The following is a 17,711-nucleotide window of genomic DNA, read 5'->3' as shown; positions in this document are numbered from 1 at the left end:
GGAAATGGGTGAAATAGGTGATAAGAAGCAAGTAGGGTACTTGTAATAACCACTGGGTGATGTATGGAATTGTTGAATCACTATATTGTACACCTGCAATTAATATAAAACTGTATGCTAATTATACTGAATTAAAAAAAACTACAATGTAGTATCATCTCACAACTGTCAGAATGGCTAAACTCAAAAGCACAAAAAAATAAGTGTTGGTGAGGATGTGGAGAATAAGGGACCCTCCTGAACTGTTGGTTGAAATGAAAACTTGTACAGCCACTGTGCAAAACAGTATGGAGTTTCCTTAAAAAGTTAAAAATAGAACTACCCTACTATTCAGTAACTGCACTACTGTGTATTTACCCCAAAAATACAAAAACACTAATTCAGAAGGATACATGCACTCCTATGTATACTGCAGCGTTATTTACAATAGCCAAATTGTGGAAGAAGTCCAAGTGTCTATTGCTAGATGAATGAAGAAAGAAGATGTGGTGTGTCTATATACAAAATGATTAGTTTTTAACATAGCTCCTTAAGTAGTTTTTACTTTTTTGCTGTAGAACCAGTTGAACGAATATGCGTCTGATAATTACATTATTTTATTTCAAAGTGTAAAGATATATTTTACTCAGGTTTATACTGACAGAATCAAGAAAGTGAATTCAAAGATGAATGTAACAGTCACTTACAAGTGAATACTTCAACCTTAGCAAGGAACAGACAGCTCTCTGGCTCCCATTCTACATTTTGGGATACTCCTGCTCTGTCCATTTCTTTGGTTCACTTCCCCTGTGCCTCTCCTTAGTATTCCCACTATAGTCTATACTCATTTGCATTTCAGAGTCTACAGTTTGTTTTTTGTTTTTGTTTTCAAATTTTTTTTTATATTCTAGTTAATTAACATATAGTGTAATATTGGTTTAGGGAGTAGAATTTAGTGATTCATCACATACATATAACACCCAGTACTCATCATAACAAGTGCCCTCCTTAATACCCATCACACATCTAGCCCATTCCCCACTCACCTCGCTCCATCAATCCTCCATTTGTTCTCTATTGTTAAAGTCTCTTATGGTTTGTTTCCCTCTCTTTTTTTCCTTTTCCATGAGTTCATCTGTTTTGTTTCTTTTTAAAAATTTTTTAATATTTATTTATTTTTGAGAGAGTGAGACAGAGTGCAAACAAGGAAGGGGCAGAGAGAGACAGGGTGGGACAAAATCCAAAGCAGGCTCCAAGCTCTAAGCTGTCAGCGCAGAGCCTGACATGGGCTCAAACACACAAACTGAGATCACGACCTGAGCTGAAGTCAGACTTAACCGATGGAGCTACCCAGGAGTCCCTCTCATCTGTTTTGTTTCTTAAATTCCACACAAGTTTGTTTTTATTTGTCTGCTTCCAACACAAAGTTGTGAAATCCAAGATTATGACAAACAATGTTTCATTCATCTTTGCATATCCAGGGTCCAGAACACCTATGGAAATATGGTGGCCAGAACTATTTGATGTTATAATAAATTAATATTTTATACACAACACAGATAGGGAAAATGTGCACTTGTAATAGGGACTTAATATAGTGGATGATATTTTTGGAGGCATGATTTCTTTTCAAGCAAACTTCGAGGGTACTGTGAGGCTTTCTGGGAGAATCTCTAACAAAAAAATTTGTTAGCAGCTCCACCTGCTATCTAGTAAACTTCTTATTATAAAGCCTGACTAGAACAATGTTTTCAACAACACCTCAATCATTCATGTGATATAACTCCAGGACTTAAAAGATATATTCAAAGCCCATGTTAGTATTTCTTTTTTTTAATTTTTACAGTTATTTATTTTTGAGAGACAGAGAGAGAGACAGAACACAAGTGGGGGAGGGGCAGAGAGAGAAGGAGACACAGAATACAAAGCAGGATCCAGCCTCTGAGCTGTCAGTACAGACACTGAGATGGGGCTCGAATTCACAAACCGTGAAATCATGACCTGAGCGGAAGTCAGACACCTAACCGACTGAGCCAGCCAGGCACCCCTTGTGTTAGTATTTCTTAATACATCCATTTATATTCTATCATGTTTTAGTCAAACTCAATGTAAAGGAAATTTCCTATCACTATTGAAAATACAAAACTAGCATTATATGCTATGGAAAATATTTTCAAAAATTAATTCCATAAAAGACAGGGGCCAAACTATGGTGGAGAAGACTGAAAAGACTGTGAAGTTTGCTCTTGGAGCAGTTGTGTGTGTAGAAAATGAAATCTGGGTGATGTAACTATAGGACCTAGGACAGTGATCCACTCTAAAGCACAAATTATTGCAGAAGCCAGGCCAATAGTTATTGGTGAGGGTTTCCTAATAGAAGAACAGGTAGGTGCTTATCATAAATGCTCAACCTGATAATATCACCCCTAGTGCTGAAGATCTGGAACTAAAATATCTATGATCATTGGCACTAATAATGCGTTTGAAATTGGCTGTTATTCCCAAGCCATGAAAATGGAACATAATAATGTTATTGAATCAAAAGCCAGTGTGGGCAGAAAGGTAATATTGAGAAGTGGTTGCATCATTGGGACTTGTTGCAACCTGAATACATTTGAGGTCATCCTTGAGAATACAGTGATCTGTGGTGCAGATTGCCTTCATGGGGTGCAGACTGAGCAACCACAGCCCCAGATACCACAGCTGGATTTCCTGAAGATAACCTTGCCAACCTACCACGACCTAAAGAAGACTATGAAAGGAAGGGCAACACCAGTAATGTGTGAAGACAACAGTGAGATACCTCCTAAAGACTTGGTAATAAGATACCCCCAGAGAGTTAAACTACTTAAGTCAACATGTGGCAAGGTAGTATCAGTTTATCTATCAAGACTTACAGTACCTCAAGACTCACCACTTTTGGTTCAATTGCAAGCTTAACTGAACCACCTTCTGATTTGCTAATATGGCCTCCAAGCTATCATTCAGAGAAAGGAGGAACTCTGGATGAGAGCACCAGAATTCTACTCTGCACATAGTAAATTTAGAGAAGCTTTCTTATTTATACATTAGCCTAATATGAATATGGTTTGTATAGTGTGGCCCCCAAGTCTGCCAATTGTCTATGAGTTCTAAATGTTCTGATAAAATAGTTTCTGACTCTTTAGGACAAAGAACCAATCAAAACCCAGACAGTGTATTGTGCAGACATCACTCTTTGGGGCTTCTCCACAGCCAGACTAACAGCCTTCTCTTACTAACTATCTCACTGAATCTGAACTCAAACTTCATCACAGACATTCTAGGCAATTATGCTAAGCGGTAGGACAGACCCTGACATGCTTGTGACATAAAAAGCAGCAACTGGCAGGAAGACAGAAATGATTTTATCAATAGAGACTTACTGCAATGTGGCCATAGCTCTTGAGTCAAGATAATAGACTTTCACCAGGTGAATAGTATCAAGTCTAGAAAGGGTACTTCACACTGTTCTCTTATTCATCCATGAACACACAGTATAGTAGTTATCTATGCTGTGTAGAAAATTACCCCCAAAATGTAGAAGCTTATTATCTTTTGAGCATTTACTATCTTACACAGTTTCTGCAGATCAAATATCTAGGAATGGCTCAGCTGGCAGTTCTGGCTCAGTGTGCCTCATGAGGTTTCTTTCAAGAAGTCAGTCAGACCGGTGGTCATCTGAGGACTTGAGTGGGGCTGGATGGTCCACTTACAACATGACTGCCTCACAGGGCTGTTGGCAGGAGGCCTCAGTTCCATACCAGGTGAGCCTCTCCACAGGGCTGGTGGGTATCCTCATGACATGGCAGTTGGCTTCCCTCAGCTTCCTTCAGATCCAAGTGAGGAAGGACTCAATCCCTAAAGTTGCACACCATCACTTCCACTTCATTTTATTTCTTAGAAGCAAGTCACCAAGTCCATCTCACAGTCAAGAGGGAGGGGATTAAGCTCCACCTTTTCTATCTTTAGAAGGGAGGAGAATCTAAGAATTCATGTTCATATACTAAAACCACCATCACAAACACACATATCCATTTATACCTGGTATTCTCACTAGTGCACAATCAGCACCTCTCAAGGGTTTCCACATTGAGGAAGATGGGTTCAGGAAGAACTTCTCTTTATTAATGGGAATGGCACATGACATCATCCGAGGTCTTCATCCTATAACGTTCTGTAAATACCACCATCTTGGACATTTAAATTTTTGTCCCAATATATACCATATATTTCATTAAGCATAATTCAACTTCTCTAGGCTTAATAGAAATTATTACAAATAAAATCATGAGGGATAAAAAATTTAACTCCATGAAATAAAAAATTATAAAAGTTTAAAATTAAGAATAAAATATAAATAATACATGTAACTGATTTCCCTTTTACTAAGCATTCTGTAAATGCTGTGTCATTTAATCTTCCTAATAGCCATTTTGTGTACCACTCAATTGTTCTTGGTTTCCACCTCTTGCCTGAGTGCCACTTTTAGAAAATAGAAAAGGGTGCCTGGGTGGCTCAGTTGGTTGAGCGTCCAATTCTTGGTTTCAGCTCAGGTCGAGATCTCACGTTTCATAAGTTCAAGCCCCACATCAGGTTCTAAGCTGACATCATGGAGCCTGCTTGGGTATCTCTCTCCCTCTCTCGCTGCCCCTCACTGGCATGTGCTGTCTCTGTCTTTCTCAAATTAAATAAACTTAAAAATATATATATATATATATATATATATATATATAAAGAAAATAGAAAAAAAGAATGTTCAAACAAAAGAACAAGCTCTTTGAAATTAGACAGGATTTAATCCTAATACCTGCCATCTACTGCTATCCAACATTGTAAAGTATGAAAATCCCCACTAATGTTCCTCATAGAGGAATAAATAAATATGTAAAACAACTAGCACAGTGCCTAACAAATAGCAATACTCAAAACTACCAGCTATAATTATTGTCATTATTGTTTAAAAACAGAAAAGAACATTAATGATTTTAGATTGGAGCTTTACACATTTGCCACACATTTTCTCAGATGTTTAAAACCCTCTTTTCTTGTCAAAACCACTAGGCCCAGAGAAGTTAAGTGACATTTTCTTGTGGATTCTACTTTCTAATTTCCTGCCTGAACCCTCAGCCTGTATCCTACTCTACTTCCAGCCATTACAAACTACTCCAAGTTCCCTGAAATCAGCAAGTTCTCACCTCCACATTCACTCTTTCTTCTGTACACACACATGCTGGATGATTCTCTATTTGTTAATCAAGCTTTAATTTCTCCACCATTCTAAATTTTATGAGTCCCTTTGTTCATTGTCTCTCCCCCTAGAACCAAATATTGATGAAAGCAGGGGATCTGACTATTGTGCTCTCAGCTGTACCCCCAAACCCTGAAAGACCTATAGTAAATGATCATCCATAAATATTTAATGAATTAATTATCTGGCCCTTGAACCAGTCTAGGATACACAGTCTGGTGCATATGGGGCTTCCACTTCAACTCTGGGAAACATGGAAACTGGGGAGGGTTATCTTTCTGGGAACGCCTATCATCCAAAGAGGCAATACAACTAAGGCTTCAGGCTTCTAGACTCAGACCAGTATGGAATAGGTCAGCCTTTATCTCCTCCTCTTGTTAGTTATCGTGACGAGCTATTAGAAACTGCTCAACACATTCATTCATTCATTCATTCATTCATTCATTTATTCAGCACACACTTCTTGGATGTCTCCTATACTGATAGGCACTGATTTAGGGGTCAAGGATAAGTCATAAACAAGTTACTTCTATGAGGCCACAGGTGAATGAACGGGCAGACAAATACCTGTCTGCTTATAACATGGTGCTGTTAGGACCATGACAAGGAAAGTACTGGGTTCTAGTATCAGGCTCTAGGAGTGGTTGATGTTCTTCATTTCATGTTGTTTGTCTCTAATACTGAAGCCTCAGTCATCAAGTCCTGAGGCATCCTTCTGGAATCATTCTTCATGTTTCTATTCTTGCAGGCTCTGCAATGCTTGATCTGGCCTGGATTTCACAAGACAAATACTGGAATCCTGAGGTTTTTTGCCAGAGGTGGATCTTATCAACATCCGGAGTATTTGATAATAATAACTAAAAAAATAATGATAATATCAGCTACCGCTTGTTTTCAAATATACTTATAGATTCCTATTTTATTCATTGGTTTATAATCCATTATTATTATTATTCATTGTGATGCTCAACATGTCCCATTTTAAAACATTACCCATGTGGGGCTCCTGGGTGGCTCAGTCAGATGAGCATCCGACTCTTTGGTTCGCTCCAGTCATGATCCCACAGTCCATAAGTTTCAGCCCCACATCAGGCTTTGTGCTGATGGTGTGGAGCCTGCTTGGGATTCTCTCTCTCTCTCCATCTCTCTCTTCCCCTCCCCTGCTCATGCTCTGTCTCTGTCTGTCTGTCTGTCTCTCTCTCTCTCAAAATAAATAAATAAACTTAAAAATAACGTAATAAATAAATGAAACATTACCCATGTGCCAAGCACAGTACTAAATGCTTTCTTTACTATGTCTAAACCTTGCCACATACCCATTAAGAAATTCCTATTTTTTATGCCAATTCTACATATTGGGTAACTGAAGTTAAGGTAAATGTAGGGAATTGTCAAGTTATAGTTCCAGTAGAAAATGGTGGTTCAAAGTGCAGGCTCAATTCTAAATACCATTCTATACTAAAAGAAACCTGGTCTCCTCGGAAAAATGGCTGATTCCAGGGCTGGCACAGCGGAAGTACAAAAAGAGGCAGGAACATCTCGCTGCACCAAAAACGGTTTCAAAGAAAAATAGACACATATCAAGAAGACACAGGAGCAGGAATCAAGGGGCTTTCACTGGCCAAACCTGGGGAAATTCGAGCATCAAAATAAATCATGATTGTAATGGGTTATTATACACTGAATAAAATATATATCCATGAACCAATACTGAAACATATGAAGACATGAATAATTAATAAATGAGGGAGAGAGAACAGCTCTTCGTTGCAGAAGAATCCTCACCAGTAAAATGGGGGGGGGGGAATACTGCAGTTGGAAACACACACTTTTTACACCATCATATATTAATGGATTCAGTCAAGAATCGTCAGTGGGTCATAGAACACAATATTACCATAGCCTTCAAGTATCTCCACACAAAACATTTAAGTGAACAATGGGAAAATATTAACTTTACATTAGAGTAATCTGATGAATACTACCTTAACCAAGAGATCAAATTTAATATCGCCAATTACAGAATAAATGGATATCAGGTGCCAACTTATATAATGCACTGAGAAGGATATAGTATCACTTTGTGGTATTCCTGGAAGAAATGCATACGTGGAATCTAACCATAAGCACAGAATCAGGTAAACCCAAGTTGAGGGGCACTCTAGTAAATGGTTCATACTTCTCAAAATTGTTATGGTTGTGCGAGACAGTAAGTTTGAGGACTTATTCCAGAGGGAATAAGAATAAAGTATAATAACAATGAAATAAAATGCATGATAGTAGACTGGAGAGAAGAATGGACAAACTATAAAATTTATAAAATTTTCTACAAATAGCATTATTGAGATAATTGGTCATATTTGAATAAGGTCTATAATGAGATGTATAATACAGATATATAACCAATGTTCATGTGTTGATTTTCATAATTGTAGTGTGTTTATGCAAAAGGATGTCCTTGTTCTAAAGTATTTAGAATACTAAATATTTAATGTATCTATAGCTTACTGTCAAAGAGATTAGAAAAATTTGTATGTATGTGTATCTTTGTGTAGTGTGTGCAAGGAGAAGAAAAAGAGGAGGGGAAAAAGAGAGTGAAAGACAGGGAGTGAGAAAGATAGTGAAAGATAAAAAATATGCAAAATATTAACAATTGAGGTATTTGGGTCAAGTAAAAACAGGAGTTTCCTGGCCTATTATTTCAATGTTTTGTAAGTTTGTAATTATTTCAAACTAAAATGTACCTCCCCCACAAAAAGTATGTGGGTTCTGAATCCCGATGGGATACATAAACGCCTGGCTCCTTCATTTATTAACTCTATGATCACAGAAATGTTACTTGATCTCTGATTCAAAGTTTTTGACCTGTAAATAGGGATAATCATTGACCAATTGCAATTACATGAAATGATACATACAATATGTTTTGCGCAGTATTTTGGACCTAGGGAATACTCAATAAAAATTAAATCTCTCTACTATTTTTGATTAAAAAAAAAAAGTCTGAAAAGTACATCATTAACCTAACATTTCTGGTTCCAAGTACTCAGATCTAACCATGTCACTGAGGTGCCCACCAGCAGTCAGACTCTATGGGCTCCTGGGGCATTTAGAGCTCAGTAAAAGGTAGCTTTCATCACGATTGGAATTATTAATCCCAGCACTTCTGATCTTAATGCCTAGCCTCTTACCACTCCACTTAGCTGCCTAAGTGTGTTCTTGGGGGTCAAGAAATCCTCACATTAACATCTAGTATGTACTAAACTCACTAGACTTGTATATATGCCTTCCACATTGTTCAGGGAGAGCTGAATTATTTTTGACCCTTCCTTCTGACTAGTACAATGTATTACAGTAACAGGATCTACCATTTATTGGCAGCCTACAAAGTACCATACTTGACAACCCTGGGAGCAGGTTTTAAATATCTCTGCCTCTTTAAGGATTAAATACACAGGTTCAGAGAGGTAGAGACTTGCCCCAGACACAAAGCCAGTAAGAAGTGGCACATAGGCTATCTCACCACAATACGCATGCTCTTACTACTATCCTGAGCTGTCTTCAGTCCTAACAATGTACACTATCAATTAACCACCACCTTCCAAACAGACTATCTTATCACTTAAGGTAAAGAATACCAGTTGGCCTCATGTTTACCCTGGCATCTAGTTTGCTTCTAAGCACATAGTAGGTCCCCAAGTACCTACCTGGGAAGAGGATTTCTCTCTAACCTGGGAAGAGGGAGTGCCTTTAAACATTTAAGGAGTCTCTAAAAACAAGCTTAAAGAGGGTGGTTTGCTAACTGTACAGTAAAAACTCAAAGCAGAGATGTGATGCCATAAAGCTGAAAATAACTCAACTAGATATTTTAGCATTGTTTATAAAGATGGTGAAGCTACAATAAGCAGCAAGGAAGAGATACTGAACATTTGTCAGGGTGGTAGATATCTCGCTCAGGAGTTAAAAAGCTGTAGTGAGGGAGGGGAGCATCATGCACTCTGGGGGTATAATAATATATGATTTTATTGGTTTGGGTGGTGATTACATAGGTTTTCACTTTATATTGTTCATCATCGATATCTGAATATATATTCTATGCACTTTTTTGTATGTATGTATATGGTATTTCAAAATTGAAACCCAAAATTTAAAAGATAGATTAGGAAGGTCCAAGCTCAGAGAAACACCAAAAATTGAATAAAGGTATTTATATGGCTACATGAAGAATGTGTCAGTCAGGAGGAGTGGTTGGTCATCCATGAAAGGAAATGCTTTTTAAAAAATTTTTTTAAAATGTTTATTTATTATTTTTGAGAGAGAGAGAGAGAGAGAGAGAGAGAGAGTCAGAGTGCGAGTGGGAGGGGGGCAGAGAGAGAGAGAGAGAGACGGAGAGAGACAGAGAGAGACAGAATCTGAAGCAGGATCCAGGCTCTTAGCTGTCAGCACAGAGCCCGACACAGGGCTCGAACTCATGAGCCATGAGATCATGACCTGAGCTGAAGTGGGACTATCAACCGACTGAGTGACCCAGGCGCCTCTGAAAAGAAATACTTTTAATGCCTATCTAAGCACTGTGTAAAAATTGTCTCTACCAAGTGACTGGGATTATTTCTGGCCTCCTTGTTAAAGTATTACTCAGTGTGAGATGCACATACTGGATGATGTTAGCTTCATGCCTTGACAGAGAGAGTTTTCATGCAAGATGTCTACTCTTCCCCCATCTTCTGGATCCTAAATTACATTAATTTGTTTCTTTTCACTCTGCAAGAACTGAGTACCAGAATGCATCTCCCAAGCAGGTACACAAACACTCACACGCACACATACATCCTATCACACCAGTGCACTGATGTGTTTCAGGGGGACATTGTGGTGACTCTACATCCATTTGATGCTGTATTCATCTAAACCAGTCACAACAAATCTAATATTTTGATAATCACTGGTTTCGAATTGGCCATGTGACCAAATTCAGTCCCATATACTGGGGACGATGGGGGTGTATATCTTCTGGAAAGCATTATGTCACAGCTTTCTGTCTCACAAAAAAGGGACACTGGAAGAGATTTTTCTTTTCTGCCTAAATACCACCATGCCTAGATATGAGGCCTGAAATTGCTACAGACATCTTGGGACCAGTCTGGTGGGACACTGAGGATGGCAGAGAAAATAGAGGGAAAGAATCTGAAGCTTGATGAGCCAGAGGCCTCCATGTCTAGAACCCACCTTATTTTGATTTTCAGTCTATTTGGCAAATGGACCGAATATTTAATAAGTAATACCTAACTTCCAGGTACTACTACTGGCCCTAAAAATGCTGTTGTAGACAAAGAGACAAATGTCTTTGCCCTCATAGAACTTATATGTTTGGATAATTGTACAAACAATAAATAAAATAAATAACTAATATATACTACATGTAGGAAAATGATAAAGCTATGAAAAACATTAGAGTAAGTTAAGAAAGATCTGGAGTGATGAGAAATTGGAATTTTTTTTTAAAACACGGTCAGGATAAGCCAACCTTGGAAGGTGATATTTGTGAAAAGACTTGAGGAGATGATGGGATGAGGCATTAAATACATGGAGGAAGGACATTTCAAGCAAAGAAAACAGCCAGTGAAAAAGCTTTTGTGTAAAAGTGTAACTATTGTAGCTAATGTAGACATGAGAGATCCTGTGGGAGTATAGTTGGGTTTTACACAAGTAACACAACGTCAAATCATGTACAAACTTCTAATCCATGTAAATACTTTAATTTTTGCTCCTCTCAGTGAGATGGAGAACAATTGCATAACAGTGGCAGGATCTGACTTAGATTTTAAAAGGGAGGTGGGTGTGGGATGGGCTAGATGGCTGATGGGTACTAAGGAGGGCTGTTGGTATGATGAGCACTAAGTGATGAATCACTTGCAATTCTACTCCTGAAACCTATATTGCACTGTATGTTAACTAACTAGAATTTCAAGAAAAATTTGAATTGAAAAAAAAAAAAGAAAACAAAGCAAAAAAAATTATTTCTACACTGGTTTACATGGATATTCATTACATTCTGAAATATCTCGGAATAAAAGGATACCTCTGGTTGGTGTGATTAGACTATACATCAGAGACAAAGTTATAGGAAGATAAACCAGTAAGGATGCTATTACAATAATCCAGGCAAGAAACTGTAGTGGCCTTGAGTCAAGTGGAAGCAGAGGAGGTGGCAAACTTGTTCACATTCTCAGTCTATTTAGAACACGGAATCAACAGGATTTCTGCGTAGATTTAATGCTAAAATTGACCCCAATATCTTTAAGTGAGCATCTAGAAGCATAATGTTGATGGTAACTGAGATGAGAAAGAGCTAAAGGAGATGAAGTGAGTGAGGGGTGAAAAAAGAATTTGTTTTTTCATGGTTAGAACCAAAAGGTCTATAAGACACGCCAAGTGGACAGTTGGATATAGACTTTGGCATTTAAGTTGGAGATGTAAATTGTAGAGAGAAAAGGGCATCGATGGCATATAAAGTCACAATACTGGATGAGATCACCAAGGGAATGAGTGTAGGCATAGAAGAGAAAGGGATCGAGGATTGAGTTCCCAGGCAGGTCAATGTCAAGAGGTCACAGGAAAGGAGGAGCCCCAGCCAAGCAGATTGAGGAGGTCAGAGAACAACCAGGAAAGTACTGTCCTGGAACCCAGGTGGGTATATGTCAAGCTGGCTTTGTTTCGCTGGAGGGCCCTGAATGGTACACCAGGAAAGAAGGTCCTTCCAGGAGGAGTGAGCGATCAACTCTGTCCAAAATTATTGATAAGTCAGCTGAGGAGAGGACTGTGGGATAGCCATTTGATTTAGAAATACTGATGACGTTGCTACCTTGACCACACAGTTTCCTTTCCATAGAAGTTGTATAAGCCTGATTGGCGTGTGATTAAGACAGAATGGGAAAAGTGGAAGCAGTGAGTATAGAAAACTCTCTTTCTGGGAGGTTTGCTATCAAGAGGAGGATAAAAGGCCCTGCAGGTGGTGGAGGGAGTAGGTAAAAAGGTTTTTTGTTTGTTTAGTTTTGGGTTTTGTTGTCTTTCGTTTTTAAGAGGAAAATAACATCAGTTTGTATGCTGACAGGAATAATCTAGCAGCGGGTGGAAAAGTGATGAATATCATACAAATGCCATGAGATCATGGATTTCTTTTTTGATTTAGCCAATCTACATGAGAATTCCCTGATACTTGCAACTGAAAGAATATTCACTAAGCGAGTCAGCAATGTACTGGTATGTCTAGGACTTTGCTATTTTATGCTTATTGAGCAGGTATAATTTATAAAAGTACTCTCATTCTGGCTCAGATGATAAATGTTATGAACTAGCTTGGATGACAAATTACACAGTCACATGAATTAGTTAGGAATATCGGTACTGAAGCCATAGATTCCGATCCTGGGCCTGTCACTTACAAGCTGTCATGACAGAAAAATTACTTAATGCCTGTGTTCAGGTTCTTCATATGAAAATGGGGCTACTGATGACACATATGTCGTGGCATTTTGCTGACCAAATGAGGTAAAACACCTATGGAGCTTACAAAAAGGATTTGCCAAATATGGTAAACATGTCATAAATATAAGGTATTATTAAATTTGCATGCAACATGATGCAAATTTCCCCTTTGCAGTAAAGAATGTAAACTGCTCGTGGATCAATTTTCCCTTTCATACATATAGCCTTAAAGGTAATTAACATGCAACTAAATGTGAAATCATTAACAGATGCATTTTATAGTTAGGAAACATGGAAGTAGAGTATTTAACTAAGATACAAAGGAAATTTAAAAAGAAATGTTAATCGATGGACTGTGTCAAGAGGCTTCATGTTATGTATAAATTTATAATGTCAACATGACTCACCCAGAGGGTGGCCAGATATTAGGTCAAACACTATTCTGAGTGTGTCTGGCAGGGCATTTATAAACGAGGGTAATATTTGAATAGGTATACTGAGTAAAACAGTAAAAAAGTAAAAAAAAAAAATTGCCTTCTCTAATGTGGGTGTCCTGTATCCAATCAGCTTAAGGCCTACATGGAACAAAAAGGATGACTTTCCCTCAAGCAGGAGGGAACCCCTCCTGCCTGACTGCTTGAAGTGGGACATTGGTCTTGTCCTGCCTCTAGACTCAAACTGAAGATCAGAATTCATGACACCTGATCCCAGCAGCTTTTGGACTGCAACTCACATCACTGCCTGTCCTGGGTCTCAGGAATTTTGACTTGGACTGGAACTACTCCTGCTCTCCTAGCTCTCCATCATGCCCACAAACGTGTTGGGTCTTCCCAGCCTCATAATCTTGTGAGCCAAATTCTTATAACAAATGTCTCTCTCTCTCTCTCTCTCGACAGATAGACAGATATAGATGATATAGATATAGGTATATGTATAAATATATAAGTAATCCTATTGAATCAGTTCATCTGGAAGACTCTGATTATTACACTTTGGAAGGTACAAGCCACTTGTTGAAGTACAACTACATGATGACATGATGTAACTCAGTAAAGAGTGGGCAGTATGTTCACAAGACTCAGATCATCAGGGTCACAAAAAAGGCCTTCATAAGTAATTACCTCATGGTTATTAAAGGTTGTGGTAGGTAGAATTCTAAGAATGGTCTCCCAAGATTTCCCATCATGATCCCAGGTACCATGAATAAGACGAGTTATTTTGTACATATTTGTGTTCGGTTACATGGCTAAAGGGATTTTCCCGTTACAATGAAGGTTACTAAACAACTGACCTTAAAGAGAGAGATTATCCAAAAGAGCCTAATCTAATCACAGGAGCTCCTTAAAGGCACACACTTTTCTGTGGCCGGCAGCAGAAGGGAAGCAAGAGAGATCTGAAGCACAAGGATTTGACACACTATTGCTTGCTTGAAGATGCAGAGAACCACATGAGGAGAAATACAGGCAGCCTCTAGAATCTGAGAGCAGCCCCAACAACATCCTGCACCACAGGAGCTGAATTCCTACAACCACCTGGATGAGCTTGGAAAGAGCTTCCTCTCCAGAGCCTCCAGGTAAGATCCCAGCCCAGCTGACGCCTTGATTTCAGCCTTGTGTGACCCTAAGCAGAGAACTCGCTGGATCCACACATGTCTGACCTATAGGAACTGTGAAATAATACACATGGGTTGATTTAAGATGCTAAAGTTGTGGCAACTTGTTATGCAGCAATAGAAAACTGGTATCAGGCACTTAAGTTATTAGTGTATTGAATCTGTTGTGGTTAAGGTAATTCTCTATCATCCAACTTCCTGGAGAGAATGAGAAATAATTTCTGACCCAGCCATAGCTGCATGTAGCTCTAAGGTGCAAATTAAAATAAGCACAGCCAGAGTCACAGTGCAGAGAATTCTAATGCTTGTGTAGTGAAAACTAATTGCAATTTAGAGGCAAGAACAGACAGCTTGAAGTGTGACAGTAACAATGAGGACATTTCCTGGCAAGATGTGTGCCATACTCAGTGTGAAGGACTTGCACACTAGAGCTGCCCATTCAGCCCCTGCCCTTCAGATAAGGCAGAACATTAAGTTCCAAGGATCTCTTATGGGGCAACAACAGACATGCACAGCCAGGGGAATTGCAGGTAGTGGCTCTGAATTAATTTCAAATAGATTATTATGAAAAAGGGTCTGAGGTCATAGACATTCTTTGAGGCTTTAGAGTCAGACAGACTGGCTCCAGCACTCTGTGATCCCAGCTGAGTTCCAGAATTCTAATTTGTTAGGTGTGTGTGTGTGTGTGTGTGTGTGTGTGTGTGTGTGTGTGTGTGTAAAACACTTCCTTGATAAACAATGTTGACAAATCTTTACAGATCCCTGGGGTTAAGATCTGCCTGCATGATTTTCTGTACGAAGACAGCTGGATCAGCTTGAATGATCCCTCTAATCCCAGAGCCTTCCACAGTGTGTGGGACATACGGATTTTCTGACTTTCATCCCAGTTCCCTATGCTCAATAGCTTCTAGTACTAGTGTATGACCTCCCGGCCTTATAATCAGTGTCGGCCTTTCTAATAATCTCTCAGTTTCTGAAACGTCCTCTTGGTCGGAGAAGTTCTGCAATTCCCCTAGGCTTTGCAAATGCAAACTGATCTATACACAAAAAACACACATATCAAGAAATTTAACTGAAGAAATTAATCAATAAATATAAGATTGGTAATGTGATTATTGTTTTGGTGAAAATTATGTACATTCAGGAACATGGAATCAAGTCTGTGAGTCCCCAAAGACTGCAATTTTCAGCTACAGGCATGCATGTTCACAGTCACAAGGACTCAGTTCCCCTGATCGGACTCCTGCTCCTATTGCCTTTATTCTTTCTCAGTCCAATTCTTTGTCTCCTCTTCCTCTTTTCCTGTTCCGCACTGCAAATGTACCCTGTGGTGACTTCTAATTCACAAATTACATTCCACTTTTTGTTTTTTATCCTATAATGTACTTAAGTGCTGGAAGCATGTTTTATTTCTTCTTTACATATCTTGTATGAAGCACACTGCATGAAACATGGTAGGCATTGAAGGTTTGTTGAATTCATCTATTTCACACAGAAACATTGACAGCAAAAACACCCACTTCCAGTCTGGATGTAGTGCAGTAGATGCTTTCTATATCTAGTACCATATGTGTGGCTTTTGAGTGTCAGGTGCCATGCAAACCCTTCTAGAAGGTGGGATGTGTTGGGGGAATAGAAATCTGGTCCATCTGTCCATGTGCCTCTACATAGCACATAGCATACTTTTCATCACACAATATAGCTTACAGCAACAATTCCCAGGACTTAGTCATGTCTACGCCTTTCCATATCTGCCACCCCCAACTGTAATGTTATAAACTTAGTATTTCATGTAAAGGAAAAGTATTACTTGCAAGAGCAAAACTCTAAAAGTAAAATAGAGTGATAACATCACAATAGTAGAGAATGTTTTAATTAACGATGACTTTCACAAACACAAATTTTTTTTTTCATTTTTTTTTTAAATGTCAGGATACGCTGACCAATGCAGTCAATGGATTGTGACTGCAGTCCTAAATGTCAGCTCTGCCACTCTACTCACGTGTCAGGGCCAACGTATCTATCTTTCTGGGCTTCAATATCCTCATTTGTGAAATTGGAGTAACGGTACTTATGTCATGGGAATTGTATGACAATTATCACAAAGATAAGCAAAAGACCTGAAACATGGTAGGCCCTCGAAGAGCTTTTATTGGGTCTTCTGTTATAGTAGCTAAGAAACAAAGAAACAAAAAAACAAGTAGGATTCCTTTATGAGGATTTTAAGAATTATAGACATCAGAAAGTTCATCCAAAGCAACAAATCCAGGATACTTCCTTTGAGATGTAGGCTGGTAGAAAAAGCTATTTGATCAAAGTTAAAGTGAACTTCAGAAGCTAAGAGTCTAATTGGTAGGAGATACAATATTGTAGTTTGGGAAAAAGAACAAAACCAGTAATTTTTTAACTTGCCTTGAAGTAAGTAACCCAAAGGAAGATGGAAAAAAAGAAAAGGAAATGCTGTTTTCTTAACAATATCAAATTTCAGAGAAAGTGCTTGGCTCAGAACCCCTGGTCATAGCTACTCTACCATAGTGCTCACTAACGGTGCATCTTTCCACACAGGCTGATTTTACTGGGGGTACTCAAAGCTTTTACTCTGAAAGAAGGGATGCAGCTGTTTTCCTTTTCCCAAATTGATGCCAAACATCATTTGCATGTGCCTTGTTATCTTTATCTAAGGAGCCTATGAAATTTGTGGAACAGCTCGGTGACCCTGAGAAACCTGTTTTGCCGCTGGGGGAACTGGTCTCCTGGTGTCCGGGCCTGTGGGTGCTCAGTGTCATTGATAAGGAAGCTATCTTTCCTCCTGGGCAGGTCTGATACCTTTGTGGAAGAGAAGGGCGTCCTGCCAAAAATAGGGGTTTTGTTTGTTTGTTTGTTTGTTTGTTTGTTTGTTTAAGAATAGGGTTCTTGCACAAGGAAACCAGCTCTGCAGCCAAGGACCTTCCTCAGGATCCACAATCATCAAAAGTCATGAAAGAGTTATAAATCACAATTACTCTGTTCCTTCAGAAGGACGCAAAACAGTCAACTTTCATCTGCCACAACCAGAACCAGTGTTGAATATATCAACACTGTGCCAAAGAAGCAGGGGACAGAATCCTGGGAAGAGGGCTTCTGAAATGCTGGCAGACACGATGAAATGGTGGATGAAATGGTGGAGGTGAAACAGCAGAAAATGGAAGGGGAACAAATAGGACTGCTGGGGGCAAGTTAAGCAGGGTCGGCCTCCACTGCAGACTTTCTGGGGTGTTATCATCAATGAGCCCCAAGTTTCCACCTCATGTAGCTACCATTAGCTTTCAGATCCTGGGCAATTTCCACTATGTCCTTGATCTCAATATCTTCCCTGAAAAAGAGAAA

General features: G+C 38.9%; 1 pseudogene; it reads left to right on the top strand.

The window, feature by feature from the left end:
- The first annotated feature begins 2,188 nt into the window (after positions 1-2,188).
- On the top strand, positions 2,189-2,919 carry LOC128311435 (dynactin subunit 6-like; annotated as a pseudogene).
- Positions 2,920-17,711: the final 14,792 nt, after the last annotated feature.

The sequence above is a fragment of the Acinonyx jubatus genome, chromosome X, assembly GCF_027475565.1.
Source record: "Acinonyx jubatus isolate Ajub_Pintada_27869175 chromosome X, VMU_Ajub_asm_v1.0, whole genome shotgun sequence".
NCBI lineage: Eukaryota > Metazoa > Chordata > Mammalia > Carnivora > Felidae > Acinonyx > Acinonyx jubatus.
Note: the sequence above shows the minus strand (reverse complement) of the source record. Positions and strands in the feature narration are given on the sequence as shown.